Genomic DNA, 24,593 nt, shown 5'->3' with positions numbered 1-24,593 from the left:
TCACAATGCAAGCAGCATTATACGTCTGGCGAGAAAGAGATGTAACCATGCCCGGGCCGGAAATAAAGGACAAGTATTGTTTTTACAAAAGTTTTTAAAGTAAAAGTGAAAATAGTGCATATGTAACAATTCCCATGAAAATAACAATTTCTTTAAATTGTATATCTGGTAAACCAAACATGGGGAGAGGGGGGTGGGTGAACGAAGCGAGCAGGGGGCGGAGGCGGAGCCCCCTAGTAATTTATATAATATTAAATGAAATAGAATTTACTCTTGCTCATTTTTTTTAACTTGTATTCTTTGTTGATTTTGAGTCTCACACTTTATAGTCAGTCTTATTTGCATTATTAATTGCTTCATATGGATAAAAGTGTCTGCTAAAAAAATAATAATAATAGTAATATGTTCTTTTTATACCAATGAATAATAACTATAGTCAATTTACAAATAAAATGTATGTGTGTCATATATAAGAATAAGTGAGTATGAAGAAAAAAATGAATGAATGAAAGTATGCATACAATCAAAGAATGTTTATCATCTGTTTGGCACACACTGACACACAAATACACCAGATTGCTTTGCCTCTCCCAAACTGCCAATAAAGTGGGGATTTCTTCTTTTTCTTGCACCATAAATTATCCAATTAGGTTTTAAACATTCTGGCTAGCATCCTTTGCAGATTTACAATGGCCATTTAGTGTACAGGGAAATGACTACTTTGTCAGTCGTCCCAATCCTGTGGCCTCTCAGGCACCATTATTCAAATAATCTATAATACCCAGCATTCAGTAAATAGTGAGGGTCATAATGCTTCCATAAAAATCATTATTATTTTTCTTTCTGTGCAGTATTGTAATGTGCATAGTACTTCAAGTGAATGCGTTTAGACTCTACTAATCTCCACTGAGCCAAAACCCAAAACCCATAGCTTTCAGTGGCTGATAATATCTAATAAATATGCAACAAAAGTGCACAGCTTGGATATTGTAATCATCTGCTGACCGTCTGAGTCAGGAGTCTCCCATGTGGATCCTTGGAGGCTACTGTGGCTGCAGGTTTTCTCTATAGCCAACCTCTTAACCAGAATGGTTCCCACGCGTTAATTTAGTTCTCCCTTACTAGTCTTGATCATTTTCCTGCTATATTTAAAATGCTTCATCACCCTGCCAGTTCAAAGATGTTGCGGTCTGTGTGTCTTTTCCTAATTTATTAATTCCACCAAACAGGTACAGGTGCAGAAAAGTTTGTCCTTCAGTGGAGCAACTAATTCATGATTGCAGATTACCTGCTTTTAAAAGCCATTTTAGTTACAGATTGCAGGTTAGAGTAAGCAACCCAAATTAAATATATGTGTCTGTTCAGCAAACGATAAGAGAGAAAAATGAACACAAGTATTACTATAGATCAATTCAGAATACCCAATCTGGGTGCAGGTATAGGAAAAGGTTGTCCATTTTAGAAAATTTGCATTTTATTTTATTCTTTTTTAAAGTAAAAAACACATGTAGCCAAAACTGCCCTTCGGGCCTGATGTTGAGACTCCCTGGTGTAGAGCTTGGCTGCACAAGTTCATGGGAGCCTCCCAATAGTTGCATTCCTTTTTTGAAATAGAGATGATAGTCCATAAATCCACATTTAGAATACAGTTGTCTCACTGATGTTTTCTTTATTTTGGTTTATTTGAAAACACAATCCTTTTATAAAACACCACCAGGGAGTCTTATAGAGCAACGTGACGAGACAGTCCTATCTAAAGTGGTTCTTGATAATGACTACATAAAACAGAAAATCAAATAAAAAGATTCAGCATAGCCTGGTGTGTTTACTTTGGAAATACATAATGAATTTGTGCCAAATGCTAAAACAAATTCTGAACAGATATTCATAAAGAGAAATTGATTTCTTCTAAATTGAGATAATACAGAACCACACTTTCCCCGCTGAGTTATTGAAGATGGATTGGGATTCTTTCTCTTAAGCCAAATCGTCCTTCAAGCAAGCAGTGTGATATAGGATATCAAAACAGATTTTCTACAGCCTATCGTATTTGGTATTACTCCAAATTGTCCTATTAAAGTGGTGACGTCATGTCCAAGGTTATGTTAAAGTTATAAAGTTATACAAAAACTGAGTGTAGAGCATTTCCAAAATATGTGGCCTAGTGATACAGGCATTTGATTACAGGTTGGATTTTGGGCTGGGTACATCTTACTTGAGATATACTGTATGTCAATGATGAACAATTTGATTTTTTATAACAGTAGCAATTTGTCATTAACAGGTTTACTGTACATATGACTGATGATGACCCTGTTAGGATGTATTATTCTCATCCACATTTTAAAATTCAACAATCCCCCAGTACACTTTTTTAAAACCACTTAGGCAGAGTACTCATTACAAGTACTTCAAAGTGATGTAATGCCTTCATTTGACCTATAATTCTTGAATAGGATTTAGATTAACTAAATGGCTTACAAAACCAAAAAGGCAGGTAGCACAGTAAGAGATTACAGTCAGGCTTTCATTCGGGGTTGGCTTTATGCGGGGAGAGGGTCATACCCATTTTTATGTTCCCTCACCCCCAATAGCATAAACATCATGCCTGCGGCATAAAGCCATTCCCATTTTCCATAAAACAGCAGATACAGAGACATAGCACTATACCAGTTCTGTCTGTAGATGATTCTTCCCATCTCTAGAGATCTGGATTTTAATGCCAATGTGGTTTCTGTTTGTGTGTACATTCCTCACATATTCCATTATTTTAGAACATCTTTCTCCCTCTGATAAAATTCCATCCGTTGTCAGGCAAACCTCCTTTGTCCCTTCTACCTCTTTAAAAATGGCATCCGTCCTCCGACCTCCAACAAATCCTCCTTCCTGCTTTTGATCTCTCTGAAAATCTCTCTCCTCCCTCCTACCTCAGCCACCAGAATAAGAAATATATAAGGTGAGTGTTCCAGAAAGGGTCATGTTAGCCCTTCAATTGTCTGCAGGAGTACATTATAGGGGCTAATTCCGTTCATTCCCTTTAAACATCTTTCTTTCTTTGAAACCCCTGCATGTTGTAGCGTCATTATGCCTTATGATGTTAGGCTTATATAGCATTATTTGTAAGAAGTTTTTTTATAATCTGGTTTTTGCACAACATACATAATTTAAAGTGTAAAGCAATGGAATTTACTTCTTCCACATTTAAAACATCATTTGTTTTCTTTTTTCTGTCATTGGAGTAGTACATTTTAACACATTTAGAAATGGTAACTCATTTTTCCGTTATTTTAATCATTTAGAAAAGCTGTCCTCATATTTTAATAAACAAAAGTGCTTCCCATATAAGCTTTAAAAGAAAAATCCATACAGTAATTGGGTTTGTTCAATGTAGTTTCCTATATAGTGAACATGATCATAAATTGTACCCTTCACAATGTGCTACAATAACTTACATTTGTACAAGAGAACATTCAATGAGCAGGAAAGTGACAACTGGCAAATTTTAAAAGAGCATAATATTCTCATGCCCACTTTACCCAGCTGACAGTGATTGCTTGTGAAGGCTGGGAACAATCCCACTGACCTTAGTCATGTTCCAGGCAAGATGGTTGTCCATTGTAGAGACCAATCATGCACACACCCACAAGCATGCACTGTACATTTTATTTATGTGGATGGAAATTAGCTAAGAAAGTTAGAAACTGAAATATTTTTTTTTGTTTTTGTGTGTGAGGTAGGAGGGGAAAGATTTTGGAGGAGGCTGAAGAAAGAAATGACATTTTGTTGGAATGTGGACGGAATTGTTGGCAAAAGATTGAAGGACGGATTCTGTTTTTCTAGTGGTAGAAATAAGGATGGGGTGCTGCTGCTGGGAGTAGGGATGGTTTATTAAGGGATGGATGCCTTTTTAGCAGATGTAGGAGGGAGGATGGACAGTTGTCATAGGAAGGAGGGTATCCTAAATTGGACACCTTACACTTGTCTGTTCCAGTTACTTACAGCCCCTACACCCAGGTCAGTTACTGTCTTGGTTGAGTTCCTCATGTTTTTGTGCACTTTCCCTAGGGTGGTGGTCTTGGAATATATTCTTTGAGAGTCATGGTGGCAGCCTGCAGGTTTTTGCAATGACCCAGTTTTCAAATTTGAAGCCAATCCTTTCTGATAGTAAATCTTGTTATTTAAACCTAAGGCCTTTATTTTGACACGTCAAATCATTTTTACATTGCAGGTTTTCCTTTACCCAGAACATCATCCAATAGATTTGTGGACGAGAACAAATTAGTTATACTTAGTTCTTTGCTTTTTTTTCTCTTTCCTTTCTGCCAAAATATTTTGTTAAAACAGATACTGTACTTTATGCTAAATACACATAGATGAAAATTGGACCAACTAACAGGGTGGGCTGCTGGTTTCTTTGTCATTTATGTATGGTTAAGAAAATGTGAGGGAATTGAAAACAATGAATGCAGCTGTTTAAGATTAAAAGCAGCAATTAAGCATAAAACTTGCTTCAGCAATCATAATTAAGAAAGTGGGTTGCAACAAAGGCCACTACAAATGAACCTGAATGCCCCCAATGTAAGAACTACAGATTCTTCACAAAAGATAATTTTGCATTAGCTAGCGTGACTTGACTACCCAAAGTGCTAAGCTTCTTGGACTGTACTCTTAATAAGATTTTGTTCTCAAATGTCTACTAGGTTCATACGTTCATACCAAGAATTCAGATATACTGTACAGTACGTATGTTGGCTTTCACTGTGGGCTACTTTAAGTTTAAGGTAATCCACTCAATCACCAACACTATAATAATAATAATAATGCTCCTATGACAGGCCAAGTGTGACTGGGTGCATAAGTGTGCTTAGCTAGAGACTTGAATTCCACTTGTGAGGTTTGTCTTATTTTATGAAGTCATACGGAATCCATCAAAACTGTTGATGATGTTTTCCATTTAAAAGAGTTTTAAAATTCCTTTTTTTTTTTATTTGCCACATTATAAGTTATCTTACATGTTTTCAATATTTTGATCAACAAGCTGTCAAGTGCTTGGGCCTCACTTTTCCTCTTTTGGTTTGTGTAAGTTTATTAAACCTAATGATAACCTAAAACATTTCTCACTCTTTTTAAAAAGATCCAAAACGACAAAATTAAAATTGAACATCAAAAGGGTAACAAGTCTCTTGGCCTATATTTTGTTTCAGAGATTTATGAGGTGGTTAGCATACAAATGTAAAGGAACACAGAGGGTAGTAATGAAGTGAATTGGGAACTACATCATAACACAAGGACATCAATTCCATGAGAGAGATCCTAATCAAAATATTTTCACTACATGCTTGTATGCTGAATGGATGTTGCCTTTAATAGAAGCAGTGAATTATGAATACACTGAGTAACAAGCTTTTCTAATACCCCAATGTAATATATTATAGAAATCCTCATTATAAAACTACCACATTTGAGTAGTAAGGTGAATGGTAAGGTTAGAAATGTCACCAAACTCTGATAAGCACCTTCATTACAATGCACGCTGACTTCCAGAGAGGCTAGAGCTCATAATGAGAAGATGAAGGCTTCCTCACTCCCGAGGTTTAGGGATGATTAAGCTGTAGAAGGATATGGCGGGAGGGCTGTCAAGGTCAGACTGCGAGTCAATGCATAGGTCATATGAATGCTCGACCACACGTTGCCAAGAGGTGTGGGGATGGGGAGGGTGACAAGTATTTCTTCAAAGTGAAATGTTAAAATGGTATTTAAGTGCTTCTTGTGGTGTGCTGTCAAGGGTAAGACATAATCCAAAAAGAAAATACTGCTGAAAATACACAAAGGTGAAAAAATGGCAGGATATTGCTACAGTATGACATTTGACAGCAATCTAATACTGGCAAAATAGTACATGTGAAAGAATGCTATATTGTAATATCAATTCCTTGATTTCCTTTACTACGATATATTCTTACATAATCATTATACTGCAAATAGGAGTGTAGTCAGTGCAACTAAGATTGAGTAGTTACCACGTGCTTGCAATTACATCACCTGAATCATCTGCTCAGCTTATATCAATTTACGGCAGTGGCCACCTGAACTGTTCTGACACCAACCTCTGTATTCCAAACCCTCTGTAGGTAATGCTCATCAAATATTCTTTTCTTTGTTGCTATTGCGCTAATTCTGTTAATTAGACTCAAGCAATGCAAATTCTAAAATTGTGCTTCCAAGCCCACTTTTGCTCTATCTTGTAATCTTTAGATTTTCCTGACATACTGATTCTGACTTCATTTTTCTGTTTATTTCATCTTATTGATCCTTCTCTATATTCTATTAGGTAGTTTTTAATTTGATATGCTCTTTATATTCCTGTGTTTTAACAAGTCAATAATAATATAAAGATACCGAGTATATATTAGACATAGGAGTGCTAAAGAGTGTCCAGAAAAGAAACACTAGGCTGATTCCAGGACTGCAGGGTATTAATTATGAGGAGGGGTTGAAGGTGTCAAACCTTTTCAGTTTAAGTAAATGAGATTAGGAGGTGATATGACTGAAGTACTGAAAGGAATTAATACAGTGGATCAAGGCTGTTACTTTAAAATCAGTTCATCAAGAAAGCAGGGAGACAGTTTGGGGACTTCTTAATGGTAAATTTCACTGAAACATTACAAAGTTTTGCTTCACACAGAGACCCAGAGACATACTGATTAAGTTACCAAGTAGTGTTTTGGACAGTAGGACTTTAAAAACCATCAAACCATGAGTCAATACTATTTTGGAGAAGTTGGATGAATAAGACTGGTGAGCCATTTGTTAGGCTGAATGGTCTCTTCTCTTTAAAATTTGATGTTCTAGTGCTCTAAAATATACAGAGCAATTAATGTCATGTGTATAAAGAGTGCAGTGACATTCTGCAACATGTGATGTTACTTTGTTTTCTATCCATGGGTGCTTTTTGAAGCCCTTGTACAAGTATGCTCTATAAAATATGATGTAGAGGGAGGTCCAATTGGACTGGGATTGCAGTTAGGATAAAGCATTACAGAATAGGAGTGGGACAATGCATGTACTACCCAAGACAATGTAAGCCACCCTGCCATTGCTTGTAGTTAAGCATCACCAGCAGATTTTATGTCCTGTGGGTCTGTGGAATGCTGTAGGAGGGCTACAGTCAGAGGCATCATTAAGGAAACGAAAGAAGTGTAACCTGGGTGGAAATTTAATTTTCCCAGGAGACTAAAAAACATATTGTAGAATTGTCTGACACTTTGCAAAGAAATAGAGTAAAAAAAGACCTTTTAAGGCTAACTGAAAGCTTAGGGGTAGAGATACAATACAATCCACTAGAGACGGCTTTAGCCTGAAATTCCTGTAGCTGTTGGAGGGCTTCCTTTAATTTCTGGGCTACATGAAAAATAACCCCTGGGTTAAAGCCAATCCAATCCCTGTGATTCACAAAGTGGGCAATTGGGTGAGGATTGACAAACACTCAACTGACTCTGGAAAAATTGGTCCCTGTTCTAGAGACAAGAAAGTGGCGAGGTGCTGAGCAATTACAAGGGGAAGGCAAAAGTAGAGGGCTTCTTAGCTGGCAAACAGGATCTTGAGGAGCATGTAGAGAGGACACCAGGATTTTCTAAATTGTGTACCATGTTTCATTTCTTCTCATCTCATTTTCTCAAACCACTTTTTCTGGTGAGAGTCACAATGGCAGCAGGCAAAACAAGTCAACCCAGACTTTCCTGTCCCAGAAATAGATTCCAGCTGTTCTTGGGTAATTTCAAGTCATTCCCAATCCAGCCGAGAGATATACTATAATCCCTACAGCATGCTTTGCGTCCACTGAAGTGACTCTGTGCAGTAGGATGTGCCTGTAAGTGTGCTCTCTCTTTTTGTGTATTATTACCTTTTACTTATATTGATATTATAAATCTTTATTTTATTTTTTAATTTGGCTTCTTAGTGCTGTTTGAGGTATATTGACATTACAAGTTCACAACTTTCATTTATAAAGGATTAGTCATATTTATTTATTCATATGTATTTATTTTTTCCAGTAATTTAATACTGAGTTTGCGTGGTCGGAACTACTAGCTTCTGGGTTCAAACCCCATTCATTATTGAGTATGCCCTTTCTCCTAATGTTCACGTTTGAACACTCATTTCCTTCCATAGCACCAAAATGTGTGGGTTAAATTGACTGGCATTTCTAAACTGGTATGTGTCAGGATACCAGTGCAATAGAGGGCACCTTTTCTAGAGCTTCTTCCTGCTTTGCATCTAATTCTGCTGAGACATACCTTGGCTACTGATGACGCTGTAGTAAAATGAACATGAATTTTCAGAATTAGTGCAATACAAAGAGTTTTGCAAAGTGCATGATTTAACATGTATTACAATGTTTTCCGTTCATCATTTTTACTATTATTTGAACAATACCTGAGCATTTCATGCATGAGCAATGCTGGTAGTCTTTCCACCAAGTTGTTCAATTTCTTATCCCATTTTTCTGGTGCAGTCAAAACATATGCATACATTTTGAAGCTCTGTCCTATTTAAAGTTGTTAATCTGCCTTATAGCACGTTGGTGGACTGTGTAAGAAATCAATGGATGAACGACACACTTAAAAGGCTTTGAACATGCAAAATCCACCCAGAGTGCACTTCATTTTTTTGTATTGAATTTAATTAGAAGTAAATAGCATTCCATACAATTTAATACATACTTTAAAGAACAGAGTAATGGACAGCCTCTGTTTCTGCTTATTCCCTATTAATTTAAAATGTTTAGGAAAACCTGTCTGTCACTCCTCCTAATTTTTGCCCATCTCACCGACTTTGAGGTCAGCTATACAAGCTGTTGAAACTGCAAAAGCTTTCTATCTTATGGCTCGACAGGTCACGTTGTCTCAAAGCTGCTAGGGAGAGGAGACGGTATGTCAAATGAGGATGCTGCTTTGACACTGCATGTAGCTGCAAAGACCATTCTTGACGTAAAAAGATGAAATCTTTGCACTTTGTGTCAAGCCACACAAACATGTAAATGCATAGAAATCCAGGCCTTTATTTGCAGTGAATTTTAATAACTGACAATATTAAATCCCTAATATGCATCAACAGGGAGAAGAAGGAAAATACTTTGATGTTCTCAAAAATAAGGCATCTGCTTTACAGACAAGAAAAAGACTTTTCAGAAATCCAGATGTGTTTATAAAAGAAAGCCATAAAACAGTGAAGAGCAAATTTCCGTAATCATGTCCAGATAAAGAGACTGACAGAGCACATTTTTTCCCTGTTTTGATCTGAAACTAACTCATTTCATTTTTAAACCTGTTACCACCTTTTGTGTACTTGAACCTGGAGGCTGAAACGCCTAGCCAATTATATGTCTGCCAGATGGCACAGCGTGTCTCTCCACACACTTTAGCTCAGCGCTGTATGTTCCTTAAACCTCGCGTTTCTTTCTAAATAGGTCACTGAGTTTGTTTCCCTCTTCCAACCACTTCTTGACTGCATCCCCCCCACTGCTTCGCAGTATGAAGGAGCACAGAGACAGCGAGTGCTCATAAATGCCTCATCACACAGCTATCTTTTGGATGGAACGTTGCTACCCCAGATGTGCCCTCTTCTTCGTAATTTGGTTGCACTGTGCTTCCCCATAGCTTCTTGAAGAAGTGTACAACTGAAGTGAAATGATCAGAACCTCTTGCTGACTTGAGAACTGGCTGCAAAGACATTTGCAAATCCTTTTTGTTGTATAATGCACCCTTAAATTAGCAATGCTTAAGAAAAATATTTGCGTTCAAATTAAACAGTCTGTCTATTTACTATCCATCAGAAGGTTACTGTATAAAAACGGTCTGCTAAGCTACAGTAAAACAGTTTATCACATTAAAGCAGCAATCCTGGCATTGTGCTACAGCAGTTCCTTAGTAAATCAACTGCATACTAAATCACAGTGTTCAACTGGAAATCAAATAAAAGACTTTATAAAATATTTAAATTAAGCAGAAATTCTTCTTAAATTGAATTGCCCCATGAGAGCACACAGCAGACATACGGCAATGCATGTCGTCTAGTAGCAGCATTTTAATAAAACCATTACATACATAATTTAGAAATGTACTTCCTTAGCTTCCTCCATTTAAAAACAGCTTCTAGGTCCTCTTATGTAATAATGTCTATGCTAATTGATTTTTTCTTTTAGAACACTGTTCATTTTAGAGACTCTTTTAAAGAACAAAATCTGTTTTTATTTATTAATTGCCGTATGTGACTGGAGGGAACAGTAAAGGATCCTCTGTCTCATTAAGGACCACTGTCGCAAATGGACCCCTCACCCTTCTCCTATGAGGAGTGTTTTCAGGGGAACAATTGAAGTCTAATGTTTCTGTCCATTCTACCTACAGGGAATAAGAACCCATCTTACCCACTATGCCTACAATTTGAATTACCCTCTCAGCTCCACCAAGGTATATGAATATAAAAGCCATCCCCATGAATGATTTGGGAGTCTGATAACCTAGGAGACAAAAGTGGACCTAAGTGGACTAAGGCCAAGAATAGAGGAAAGAGGAAGAGGAAGAGAAAGAGGAATTTAAAAGGAATGTTCAAGATGGCAGGACAACTAGCATTTCATTCATTCATTTAATTACAGGAGGATGGGGTGTATCTTAACAATACTGGATACCAAGAAAAACATAATAATGTATGGAAAAGAACATTGTGCACCCCAATATATCTTTTTTTTGTTACTTTTCTGCCCTTTTGATTTCTAATAAATGAAGATCTAATTTGTAAATTGTCAATTTTCTCTGTTTGTTTATCTGTGGTCATTCTTCCATACCATATTCTACAAGTGCATAAAGAATAAAGCATTTGACAATTGAGAAGAGACCATTCCATCCATCAAGGTCAGTTGTTTAGCTAATAACTAAGCTGTCCCAATATCTCACATTCAAATACTGTTTAAAAAGATTTCTACTGTCTCAGTAGGTTGTCCAGATTCCCAAAATGCTGTTCGTAAAGAAAAGCTTCTGAGCTTCAGTCATCTATTCTTAATTTGTACTGATGTTCTCGAGTAAGTGATTCACTCTGTCATAGATATTCATCAGTGCATCATCCTCTGGGCTCTTCTTAGGTATCAACTTCCAACCCAGGTCAAGAGGGGGAACTCACACTAACTTTAGCCTATTTTGTTCTTTCCACAGTGCCATGAAGACTGCCAGTAAGGATATTTGACCCTGTCCCTTCCAGTTCCACCGAAGGAGGCTTGACTCATTAAGAGCACACACTGTAGGACAGAGGCTTTATCAAACAAGGTTCCTAAACCAACGACCCTATGTCTTCATTTGTTTGGTGCCATTCAGAGCACCTTTTGTTTATTCATTTGTGTCAATTAAATGGGGATGACTAGGTTAGTGCTGCAACATTTCACCTTGTGGACCTGCAGTTCTTTCCATTGACCACAATCCTTAAGCTGAAAGAATGCTGCTGGATCTACTATCTACTATATAATTTTATATAACTAGATTTTATATAACTAGCAGTCTCTTCTGCTCATGACTAAACAGGTTTAATTCTGTTGGTGCAGGACACATCCTTAAGTCCTGGCATACACTTACTTGCTCTCCTCTGCACAGGTTCAAGTGCTGCTATATCTTTCTTGTACTTGAGTGCCCAGAACACAAGCCTCCAGATGCGGTCTCACCAGTACATATATACTTTCAACAGTTTTTATGATATAATTTAACATTTTATTTCATTTTTAATAGCTACTCTGCATTGCTCAGATGATTAAAATAATGTATCAACATAAATCCCTAAATCATTTTAAGAAGTTGCTTCATTTAAGACAATTTCTCCCATTATGTATTTATAATAGACATTCCTGTTTCCCATGTGAAGCACTTTGCACTTTTCTACATTAAACTGCATTTTCCAAGTGTTCTCCCAGTTCTGGAGCTTATCCATTTCTTTTGAATTAGTTTTACTGCCTCCTTGATATTTGCCATTCCTCCAATTTTAGGATCGAGTTTACTAACAAACAATAGCAAATTCAATGGCATTAATATACATCAGAAAAAGTAAGGACAGACCCCTGAGTGAAAAGTAGATGAAGTGAGATTTTTAGTAAAGGGAGTCAATCCCAAATTCACGTTTTCAGCTCTGGGGATCCTTGGCCTTGAAAAAGATGAGAAAGAAAAGAACTACAATTGCATAATGAAAAAATCGGGAGTGGTCTCCCCTAGAGTTTCTCGTATATTCAGATATGGGGATGGATACTTGAGGAGTGAACTGTAAGACAATGATTACATTTTTTATATTATATACATTAAAGAACCAACAATAACAAATTAAATCAAAATAATAATATATTGAACAATTATTATAAAAGTAAAGTTGAATAAATCGGACTCTGCAGCTGCATGAATAAAAAAGTACCACTTCCGGTTAGCAGAAATAGCTCAAAAGTTGACAGAATTCTTTGTTTTGTACCTATAACTTGTATGCAAAATTTGGTTGACCTACATGAAAGAGTACTTAAGTTATCGTGTTTACACACACACACACACACACACACACACAGACATAATTCCAAAAATTGTATTTTTGGAATCTGGGAAGTTTAAAATGTCGACATTAATCAAAATCGAATTTTTGGACGATTACATTACTTTCCCTATTAGAAAGTAAATCAGAATAAGGGAGGTCTAAAACACTGAGATTCATCAATAACTCGACGTTGAATTTTTCGACGATTATGATACTTTCCCTATACTTCGTATACGACAAAGTAAAAAAGACAAACCAAAACTTTGACAGCTTGAGTTCAGACAAAGTCATAGAAATGAACAGAAAAGATCTGTGAAGAAGAAAAAAGCAGGCCAGATACTGTATAAGCACTGTAATGCAGTGGGAATGCTAGATAAGTAAAAGAAAATGATAAAAATGGCCAGTAAGATGAACTGCACTGAGGAAGAAAGCACATTTCAATTGTACAGTGTTCATATTCAGGTGAGAGAACAGGAAAACACTGAGCTTCTGTTAAAGACATTGAGAAGTTAATTAAGAAAATATGGTTGCCATCTAGAGTATTATTGTTTAGAGCTGCCGATTAGCTGTTCATATTGCATCTCTGTTTTTTTAGACATTTGTACAAGAATAAAAAGCAATATAACAGTTATGAATCATTACTAAAACTCTCCAATTCCATGTCTCTATTTTGTTGTTGCCATTGGTGCTACTGCTCTCCTGTTAAGCTGTTTTCCTACCCATGGAAAAGATATTGCAGGTGCTGGGGTCAATTGATATAAAGATTCTATCATTAGATGCTTACTGGAGTTTTTGGTTTTCTCTCCTGCACTGTCAACTGTCCATAGTTTAGCAATTAATTGATGGGCACATATTGCTCGGCTCCATTTATGTTAATCAGTTTTAAACCACTGTCTGTTTGAACAAATCTATGTCTTGTGAAGGACAGCCGGGTCCCATGCCCGGTAGGGACGCCTCTGTTGCTTATGTTCCGGGGGAGCCGCCATGGGAAGTCCAATACCTCCCCCGGGACGCTTGGTGGCAGCCTCCCTGGCCGTCGGTGATTCCCCAACCACCCGCAGGGCTCCATGGGAGATGGAGTCCTCCACAGCTTGGTTGGGGCCCGGCGTGGCCGCTAGGGGAGCTGCCTGCTTCCCACAGCCCGGCTGGACGAGCTTTCAGCCCCACCCGGAGGTGCAATCGGGACCAGGTGGTTAATCACCTGGAATGCTTCCGGGTGGGCTATAAAGGCCCAGCCACCACCACTCGGCGAGCCAGAGTTGGGAGGAAGAAGGAGACGAAGCTTGCCTGGGAGGAGTGGTGGAGAATTGTAAGATTGTGTTTTGGGACTGTGTTTGGGACTGTGTTGGGCCTGTGGGACACGGGGAAGGCGTGTGCCCACGGCTGAAGAAAATAAAACCTGTGTGTTTTTGTACACGTTGCCTCTGCGTGGTCTGTGCCGGGTCGGGCGCTATATAGCGCCTTTTACAGTCTTTATACTGTATATACTCATTATGTAATTAGTAAAATTTGTTCTTGCAGTTACCCTTGAACTCATTGCAGTGCCATGAGCTTGCATTCAGTAAAAGGCACTATACAAAAAGTAAACTGAATTGAATTGAAATGGCTTAATCCATGCCTTGCACTGAAAACTGTCAAAATGATGTCTGGTTCTCTGCAACCATGAAACAAAAGAAGGGGGATCACATAATAAAGTTGTAGATGACTCTACTACATTTCCAAGATGGTTTACCCTCTGTGTAGAGGTTGCATTTATTTACTCCTGGCAATCCTTTAGCATTATAAAGAAATGGTGTTAAGTGAATTGGAAGGTTGAAATCAGTCAGATTTAAATAATTGTGCCTGCTATGGACTGGCATCCCACCCTTAGGTACTATTCTACTTTGTGCCGGATGGTGCCAGGATAAATTATCGCTCTAGATGCCTGTGTGTTGGAAATTTCTGATTTATGTAGAAAAACCATGGTTTAATTTGCTTTTGATAATTTTAACTGCCCGTTCCAAAGCTATGTATTATTAGTGTCAATGCATTTGATTAGATTCATTTTCATTCAAGTGATTGCATTAAAACATACTGTATCAAAAGATAAATAACTGGCTAGAAAGGTAGATATCTTCAGCTGCCCCTAAAGCAGAGATAGATAGATAGATAGATAGATAGATAGATATTTAACCAGAACATTTCTGGATGACCTGCTTGTGACACTAAACAGATTGTTTTCTGCTCAGCATTATACTGACTGAATGGAGGGGACACAAAAGCAAATTCATTGCTCTCATGCAGTACAACAAACCAGCAAGGGGTCTGTATCAAACAAAGCCTTTTAGTAATCTAAGCCATTGTTCATTATAAGCTGCCTATTTATCCTCTGGAATATATCAGTTACATATTGTTAATACCTTTGACAGTTTTCAGTTCTAGTTTAGAGGGTTGCAGGAACATATGTTGGAATTTGAGAAAAAAAGAAAAACTAAAATAACCAGCATGTGTGAAAAAAAAATCTTTGCTGAGCTCTTGCATATGCAAAGCAGCTTATCTGGATTTTTGTAAAAATTCACGCTGCTGCTGTGGTGCTGCTTTTTGCAAATGGAAGTACAAAGCAACCTATGGGGAAGCATTTTTCAAGCATATGCACAGTATTGAAAATGTATTTTGAAATGAGCGTGATGTTTAATTTGAATGTGTTAGAGTAGTTACTCTTAATTAGAATTAACTGGGAAGTAAGAAAATAGGAACAGCCTTCTCAATTCAAACATTAAGGTTCTAGCTGTTCTTAAATATTTCAGTAGGACATATTCAGAAACCATAAAATCAGCCATTTATCTGCTTTCTGTCCTCTAATTTACTATGTGCAGGTGTCTGGAGCAGCTTAAAGCACAAGGTGGGTAGCAGCCTTAGATGAGCTGCCAGTCATAGAATCAGGTCTCCTTTGTAACAGAAACTGTTAGCTCTAAAGAATTTTCCATTAGCTTCTAATTGAAAGGCACCTAAAGATGGAAACTGAAATGGCAACCTCGACGTTTACAGTCAACACCTTTAACCAGTAGGTTACCCTGTCTGTCTCTGCAAGTTAGAGGTCACCAACAGATGTAATGGCTGAGAACCGTATGGTTTCAGTGTGTTGTTTCTGGCAGGTTTGAAGCTGAGATTAAATTATTCACTAGTTGAGTGCATTTTCATATACCTTTAATTTAGTTAAAAGAACAATGCAAATTAAAAATTAAATTAAAGTGTTCCTCTTTTTCATATTAACAAGTAGCCAAAGGTAACTAAATCAATAATACATGTAACATAACGTACTGTTCTTTAAACAGTTTACCATAATTCAACAATAGATTCCAGGGATCCAGAGTCCCTCCTGGCAGCACTGGGCACAAACCAGAATGCCAAAGTGGCAACATAGTTAAAATTGCCAGTCCATTTTCGGGCCCTGCTTCTCACATGCGCATCCTCATACTTACACAACACCACTTCAGGATTTAACAATTAATGCAACAGGCACTACTCATTTTCCCAGGATGATTATTCACTAAAATGCCATCAGCACACTTTCCTAGTCTGTATAGACAAACAGCAGATGATGGCCTATCTGAGCAGCACTGAACATGAGAAAAGAATCAGCACTGGAAGGGGTGCCAGTCCAGTGCAGGGCACTCACACCAGGTCAATTAAACAACCTAAATCGCATGTTTCTTTTTTCGGATGTGGGAGGAATTCAGAATATCCAGGGGAAAAAAACCCACATACAGTCAGGACAAGGCATAAACTCCAGACACTCTTTGTGAGATACTCATTATGAAATGCAGTTGTTAAGTTTGACATGCGCTCAGACTGAAAGTTGTGCAGTGTGATGCTAGCCTAACACATGTATTCAGGCTTTCATTAGGCAACACTTATCATGAATAAAGTTATAATCTTACAAAAAGGAAATTGTCAGCCTTCCAACAAGAGACGGTTAATTTGTATCTTTATACACACTGTTTACCATTTTAAATAAGTTAAAAAAATCCAACACCTGTAATTTCTGTGTAGTGTGTAATAGTGCACACAAATACAATTTTAATGCAAAAATGGGCAGCTAAACTAATGGCAAATAGACTTTGTTGAGTAATGTTCAGAGACAAATCAGAAATGTCCAGTGTAATGGACAAACCAGCATCCCGGCCAAGATTAACTTCCTTCCCTAGTCAGGAGGCCAATACATAGTAATGAATGATACAGAAGGAAAGTGCAACAGAACTGGTGTCCTCACAACTGGGATGACTCTGCAGAAAGGACATAATGAATGGAGCATCCCGATCAAAATAAATAATGGAATCCTTCCTGGTTGGGAGACCACATATATGGGACAATGGGAGACTGCCACCCACCCGCAGGTTGTTCGTCCATACGACGAACTGTGGTATTGACACCAGCAGGAAAGCATCGGAATTGTGGTTCAATAAGACTGCCCTGTTGTGTTCCATTGGGACCACCAGGGGTTGGTCAGGAACTGTAGGCTCGGTTTCCACCTGAACCAGAAGGGCTTTGCTGAAGACAAGCATTTAAGTGGAAGTCCTGCACATGACATGGAGAGTCGGAGTCAGGAGAGGAGACAGGCAACACTCACCTGGGAGGAGAGGAGGAGAGAAAGTGAGAGAAGAGAAGCGTGTTAAAGGCACACTGTTAAAGAAAAATATGCTTATTTTGAACCCAGGATCTTGTGTTTATGGAATTTGGGGCATGGTGGCATCCCAAAGTGGTCACTCCAGTGACAGCCATACTTGAGAGTGTAAGGGAATGCAAGATGCAAAATATGTGACATTAAATTGGACAGACCTGATGAGATAGGTAGGACTGGTGGTATGCTATATTTTGGTACAGGCCAGCTAATGTTCATACTGCATCTCTAGATAGAATGTATTGGCACACTATTAGTTAAAACATCGCACAACTCTTTAAAGGCTCGGGGTGCCAAGTGGAAAATCCTAGGATTGACATTGATAATATTTGTTGTTTTAATTGCCTATTAAATGGAAAAAGTGTAACATTTTGCATATATCTCACTTTCAGAAATTCTGAGATGAAACCATACAATGCATCAGGTTCACCAGGTTAGTTATAGCAAAGATGCCCTGATCAACACACCTTTTGAAAATATTTATTAAATATAATAATAAAAAAGACAGTATCTTGAATCTACAGTAATATAAAATAATGAATATTATAAGAATTGTGTAAGGATTTGAAAACCGTTTCTGTTTTAGCACTCTGACTCCTTTCCATAGCACACTACACCAGCAATGCTCTGGTTAAACATCTCTTTGAGTCTCAATCGATCTCTGCTAATTGCTGTGCTCCACCATACTGTTCTGTGTGGGTTAGATGCTCAGCAATAACATATCTGGCAACACTGAGATGCTTAAGAAACTTTGTCAGCTTTTCCTTTCATAACAGAATCATTTCTTTACTCAGTATGAGGTTACCCTCAGGTTGTAGTTTTCATTACAGCTTTCCAGCAGAGTTTAAGTCATGTGTTAATTCCTTTAACATTTGAAAATGAGCTCTGAGAAGATTTATAGTCATATTTAAGATCCACCTTATGGCTCTTCTGTTCCAACAATGACATTGCTGATGGTGGGTTCATCCTTTTTTTCTTTTTTCTTTGCCTTGTATAATGTGCTCTTGCTGTCAACTTCTTTTATATCTTTTGTTACAGTATGTTGATTCATTTATTCTTTACACCGTCTAATTTTTTTTATTCCAGGACAGAGTTTTGAGGAGCTCGGATACTTTTCAGCAACAGTGGATGTAAGGAATGAACCAGTCCATGACAGGTTGCTGGTCTATCATAGAGTACTTTCATGAAAGCACAGACCCTTACTGACACTGATTTGGAGACGACCTAACCAGCATATCTTTTCATTTATTAGAAGTAACTGAAATACCTGCAGAAAAAAACATAGACATGAAGATTGTGTAAACTCAACCCATACAATGACTGAACTGCATTTTTGACATAAGGGCTCTAGAGATGTGAGGTAGTTGTGCTATTGCTGTCCTACCATGCTGTTATATACAGTATAGGTGCTGCATCAGTTCACACTGGCGGCTTATCATGTGACATTAGTCAAGTCACTTATTTTGGCTTGTATATTCAATAGACTGTTTGATTCTTAGGAAGGCCCAGGGATTAGCATAGATGCCTCATGAATCCAGTGTCCTGGATTAATATACCTCTCCCACTTACTGTATGGAGATTTTTTGTTCTGTCCTTGTCTACATTGATAATTTTCTTACTTCATTCTTCTTCCTCTTCTTTTGGCTGCTCCCATTAAGGGCTGGCACTGCAGATATTTTTTTTAATATCTTCCTGTCCTCTGCATCTTGTTCTGTCAAACCCACCACCTGCATGTCCTCTGTCACCACATCCATAAACCTCCTCTTAGGCCTTTCTCTTTTCCACTTGTCTGGCAGTTCCATCCCCAGCATCCTTCTCCCAATATATACAGCATCTCTCCTTTGCACATGTTCAGACCAATGCAATCTTGCCTCTCTAGGTTTGTCTCCAAACCATCCAACCTGAACTGAACCTCTAATGTACTTGTTCCTAATCCTGTCTATTCTTGTCACAACCAATGAAATCTAATCTTTAACCCTGCATCTCCACCTCTGTCTCCTGTCTTTTTGTACCACTGTCTCCCAAATAATGTAGCTGGTCTCACTACCCTCTTTTATACCTTCCCTTTCACTCTTGCTGGTACCTGTCTGTCACAAATCACTCCTGACACTCTTCTCCACCCACTCCATTTTGCCTGCACTCTCTTCTTCACCTCTCTTCTACACTCCCCATTACTCTGTACTGTTGATCTTAAGTATTTAAACTCATCCACATTTGCCAACTCTATTCCCTGCGTCCTCAGCATTCCACTGACTTTCCTCACATTCACACACATGTATTATGTCTTGTTCCTATTGATCTTCACTCCTCCCCTCTCCAGTACATATCTCCACCTCTCCATGGTCTCCTCAACCTGCTCCTTACCCTTGTTACAGATCACAATGTCATCTGCAAACATCATAGTTCACAGGGACTCCTGCCTAATCTCCTCTGCCACCCTGTCCATTACCATTGCAAATAAGAAAGGGCACAGAGCTGATCCCTGATGTAATCCCACCCCAATCTTAAACTCATCCATCGCTCTTACTGCAGATCTCACCATTGTCTCACTTCCCTTGTACATCTTCTGTACCACTCTTACAAACTCTACCACTCCCGACTTCCTCATACAATACCACAACTCCTCTCTAAGAACCCAGTCATAAGCTTTCTCTAGGTCCACAAACATACAATAAGTAGGCTCTTCATTAAACTGACATCTCATCCAAGATTGTTTCATGGCTTGCATTCCATGCTGTCTCAGGGAGCTTTGCAACCTATTCTGGGGTCAAAATAGGAGGCATTCTGCCTTGTCTTACTTATGTCTTGGGAGAAAACCAAGCTTCAGAGTCTAGGACTTGGAAGGTACACAGGAGGATAGAACAATTGAGGCTATCTCTGAGTTTATCGATCTAGGAAGTGTACAGAGCTCCTATATGTGCACTCCCAATGTTTTGCATAGAATCTGGCTTCTTCCACCATGAGTTTCTTCCAGAGATACCAAGGTCACAGTCTGCCAAACCTGAGTTATACCTATACTATTGTATGGCTCGCAATCCTGGACTCTGCTATCTCCAGTCATTACATGTATAGTGTCAGTTTCAAATTCTGGTGGTTTGACCTCATGATGAATTTGGATGTCACTATTCATATGGGCTTAGAGCCCATTTTAGTCATTATTGCCTTGTACTCATTAATCAGGTTGCCCACCTGAACAGTCCCACTTTGAGTCATGGAGTATTAGCCTAAGTAATTTTCTAACAAACTGAGATATGTGAATGAAAGGGCTAGAAACAGCTTCCAGGCCTCCTACAGAGCACATGGATCCTACAAATTAGAGATAGTACTCCCTCCACTGTTTGGAAGGAATCTTGACATTAGTTGCGGCCATTAGAGATTGATGCAATGGGCAACCAGAGCTTACAGTATGCATTTTGATTGATTTCATGCTCTTACCACAACCTTGAACTGGAATATCTTGAACCTGGAACTGTTACATCTGATTATTGTTATGGCCAAATCTCAAAACACCACAGAATCAATACCACAAGCACAGAATCAATTTAATAATACTTATCAATTAAAAACAGAGAACGTAGCAGGTAAGCTAAAACCACCTCCTGTTTGTGCCCAGCATTACATTCCTAAACTGCAGTCTTTGATATCTCACTTCTTCTCAGGTTTCCCAAAATTTCTTATGTCTACTCAGTTTTTTCCATGTTTTTGCTGGCCCAGCTAATAAAAAGCTGCCCTAAAACTCTATATGTTAAGATCAGTTCTGTTGGTTTCAGTTCACTGTCTTTATATATGTTCATACAGATACACCTAAAGCTGTCATACTCAATAGACAAGAGTGTCTCAAGGCAGAATTAGGGAACACTGTATTCTCAACCTCATTCTATAACATTTAAAGAAAAACATAGCCATGTCTGATCCTGAGCTTCCAGTCTCATGTTCATACTGAGCAGAGGCACAGTATTTAGATTTAAGCCCACCACCTCCCAATCACTGAACTACATTTAAGTCAAACTGAATAAGCATGAATGCCCCCTGTCACTTTATGTACATCTTCACCTTCTTAATTTACCTTAAGAAACGTTTCGCTTACTGGGCATAGACTCTGTTCTTTGGTTTCATATAGGCCTATTCGGTGAGATGCTTTACTACACCATAACTTGTTCCACACATTAAAGTTACTCACCTTGCAGTGATTGTAGCTAATTTCAAGGTTTAGTTAAGAGAACAATTCTTCTAAGTAAGTTTATTTGTGTTGCGCCATTCACTTTAAGAATTCTGCACTGCAGATGAAAGGAGTAATAGACTCAGTCAGGGATTTAGATTCTACACAGCTCCAAATTTGCAACACCAGCCTATACTTTTTGATTCACTACAGTTTATACTGTCTTTCCAAATGATGTTGGTGCAGCTTTCAGCTTGGGATTTGTCTACAGAGGCTCAAGCATCAGCCTCCTGAGGTGCCATTAGAGAGATGCCATTTTCCTTTACAGGACACATAATTGTCATGAAAATTTATCTGTGGAACCAAGAAATGTCAGCAAGGATGACAAATTTAAATTGATGGCAGCAAGTCTGGGGGCCTGTTCCTGGCCTACATGAACAATAATCAGAAAATAATTTAATTTGGAAAGTGCACCATCAACCTTTCAAAGATGGAATACTGCATGAGCATCCCTTGCATATGCTTAAGAAACAAATCAAGCTAAATGAGTGAATATAAAATAATACAGTATGTTGAGCCTATCCGTAGATCTATGGTTGAACTAAAAATTTATCTATGGTGTCTGCCATTCAAGGAATTCCGGAGGCAATAATAAACCACAGTGTTTATGCGTGGCATGAGATCACACAACTGTCCGGATGGTGCTTATTTATAGCACACTGCAGATACCAAGGTTATACATGGCCTCATTTCAAGGGCATATTTATGATTCGGAAATGATCTCAGGAGCAGTCATAAGAAGCTATTAATGCATTTTAATCCTTGCTAAATGCAACACTATATGGCAGGGTCACTGTGTTTACAGACAGTTGTAAAGCTAAAATAACGCCAACATCAATAGATAACTATATTGTGCAATATCTTATTGTTAGCTGTAAACATTTATAGATCTCACTGCACTAGTACACTGCATAAATTTATATATTAAAATGATGGTTTCACTCCCAACTGCTCAATAATCTATAAGCAAGCCATAAATTCGCATACACTTTTTATAGCTGAATCATCACATGTTCTTTTGATGAGACGTCCTCTCAACATCAGCAAGCAGCGTTGGTTATACCAAACTGGCAGCACAGCCTAACACAGGACATACACTTAGTCCATATTGTCAATCTTATCAGCTACTTTTACATAAACACCCAAGGTAAGATACAGCATTATATATTTGAAAGAAGAAGGGTTAGGAAAACAGTTTTGTTCATAACCTTGCAGAATCAGCTGCTAAGAACTGCGAATGCAAATGCCAGAGAAAGATCCCTCTCATTTGTGACCAGCTGATTTTAAATTCCAGCTTCATTACAAGACAAAGGAAATCACACAAGCAATTTAACTAAAACATTTCAAGAACTGTCTTTATCAGAAGACACTGCACTTCTGCAAAATAAACGTGAAATCAGAAAATACAGTATAATATAAAAGAAAAATCAAATTAGGGGTAGTATATCTGCATCTTATTAAAACTGGACACTTATTTTAATGTCACTTGGGGCTGTTCAGTTCAGTATTTGAACCTTCTTGTAAGAATAATTCATGAGGGTTACCCAGAAACACTTCCTCAAAATGATCACTGCGCTTTACATTAAATCTGTGCTTCCTCGCTGTGACCCCGCACCCCTCCACACCAAGTAGGCTTCTGTACTGTAAGATGTAATTGTAGATAAGAGCTCACTTCACTATTTGGAAGAAAAAGGAAGACATTTCTTTCTTAGCTGAAATCAAACATTCCAGTGTTAACTTAGAAAAAAAGACACTAGGTCTTATTGTAAAAGGGCATATTCTATTAGTATTATACTGTATTAAAAAGAAATTTTTTCCTGTGAATTGTGTTAAGAGGCCATCATTACTTCATACAATTCTTCATATATAGGAGCAGAATGGCACAGTGATTAGAGCTGCTGCATCATGGAGTTTGAATGCCAAACTAGGGCTCACTTGAGTACACACAAACATCATACTTGCCAATGAAGAGATGCCAGTTAATATAAACTCCAGGTCTTTAGAATGTAGGGAAAGACCCAGACAGGCTCAGCGACCAGACAATGATTCAAATCTCCTGGAACTGTCAGGATGCAGTGCTAGCCACAGTGCCCACCATACCATATACTAAATGTAGTACTTATCATAATAGATAGATAGATAGATAGATAGATAGATAGATAGATAGATAGATAGATAGATAGATAGATAGATAGATAGATACTTTATTATCAAAAGTATTTCAAGAAATAAGCAAGAAGACTAACTTTAAACACTGAATTTGTGTGACTTGTGCCAACAGACATAGTTTTAATATGTGATGTGCGGCTGTGCTTGGTGCCATCAGAGGGTGTGATTAAATGCCAGTAAGAATTTCACTGTATTTTGTACATGTGACAATGAGCCTATAAACCTAATGTGTATAGTATTCATGTGAACTAGCAATCTCCACAGACATTTGAGAGACAAAATTGATTATCCTTAGCTTACATAGTAAAACTAACATGACATTGGCATTGATTGGTACCCATACTGGTCTCATTCTAGCCTTATCTCCAATTGCTGCTAGAATTGTCTCTTGCTCAAAGTGACAATGAACTGGATTAACCAGCTTTGGTAATTGGGTGTCTGGGCATATGGCAGCTGCCTTTACGCATGGTAACTTATAATGCTGTACACTTTACAGCATAAATAACTTGTACAAGATCAAACAGTTTGGTGAAGACTGAAGTGTCTGCTCACTATCTAACACTGCCCCTATACAGTACATCTCCAATATCAAGTGTATTTGCAACAATCTTTAAACTCTTTAATTGCATTAGCTATGGCTCTAGTATAATGTGTGTGTGAGACCTTAGTTTGTCTAAATTGCCATGACTGAGGTCCATACTGGTCTCCTTAACTGTTAGTATGTTATACTATTGTTAGCATCACCACTCCCCTTTCCGTGTGCTCCAAAGAAGAGCAGCATGCTGTTATCCATTTCATGTGGGCTGAATGTGTATCACGAGCACAGATTCATTGTCCACCTTTAGCACTGTGCAGAAACACCATTTTATCTCATCAAAGTGTCTATGAATGGACAAGAATGGTTGCACAGGTGTCACAGACGTAGTATGATCAGGTTGCCCATCCAAAGCCACTATTGCTAACAATACTGAGCCTGCCTATGGTTGGCCCTGT

The 24,593-nt window shown here is 38.1% G+C and overlaps 1 protein-coding gene across 9 annotated transcripts in view; it reads right to left on the bottom strand.

Moving 5' to 3' along the window:
- The window catches only part of syt1a (synaptotagmin Ia), a 1,201,488-nt gene that overhangs the window by 231,369 nt on the left and 945,526 nt on the right, over nt 1-24,593 (bottom strand). The window lies entirely within an intron of this gene.

The sequence above is a fragment of the Polypterus senegalus genome, chromosome 8, assembly GCF_016835505.1.
Source record: "Polypterus senegalus isolate Bchr_013 chromosome 8, ASM1683550v1, whole genome shotgun sequence".
NCBI classification, from domain to species: domain Eukaryota; kingdom Metazoa; phylum Chordata; class Cladistia; order Polypteriformes; family Polypteridae; genus Polypterus; species Polypterus senegalus.
This window is presented reverse-complemented; position numbering and strand designations above follow the sequence as displayed.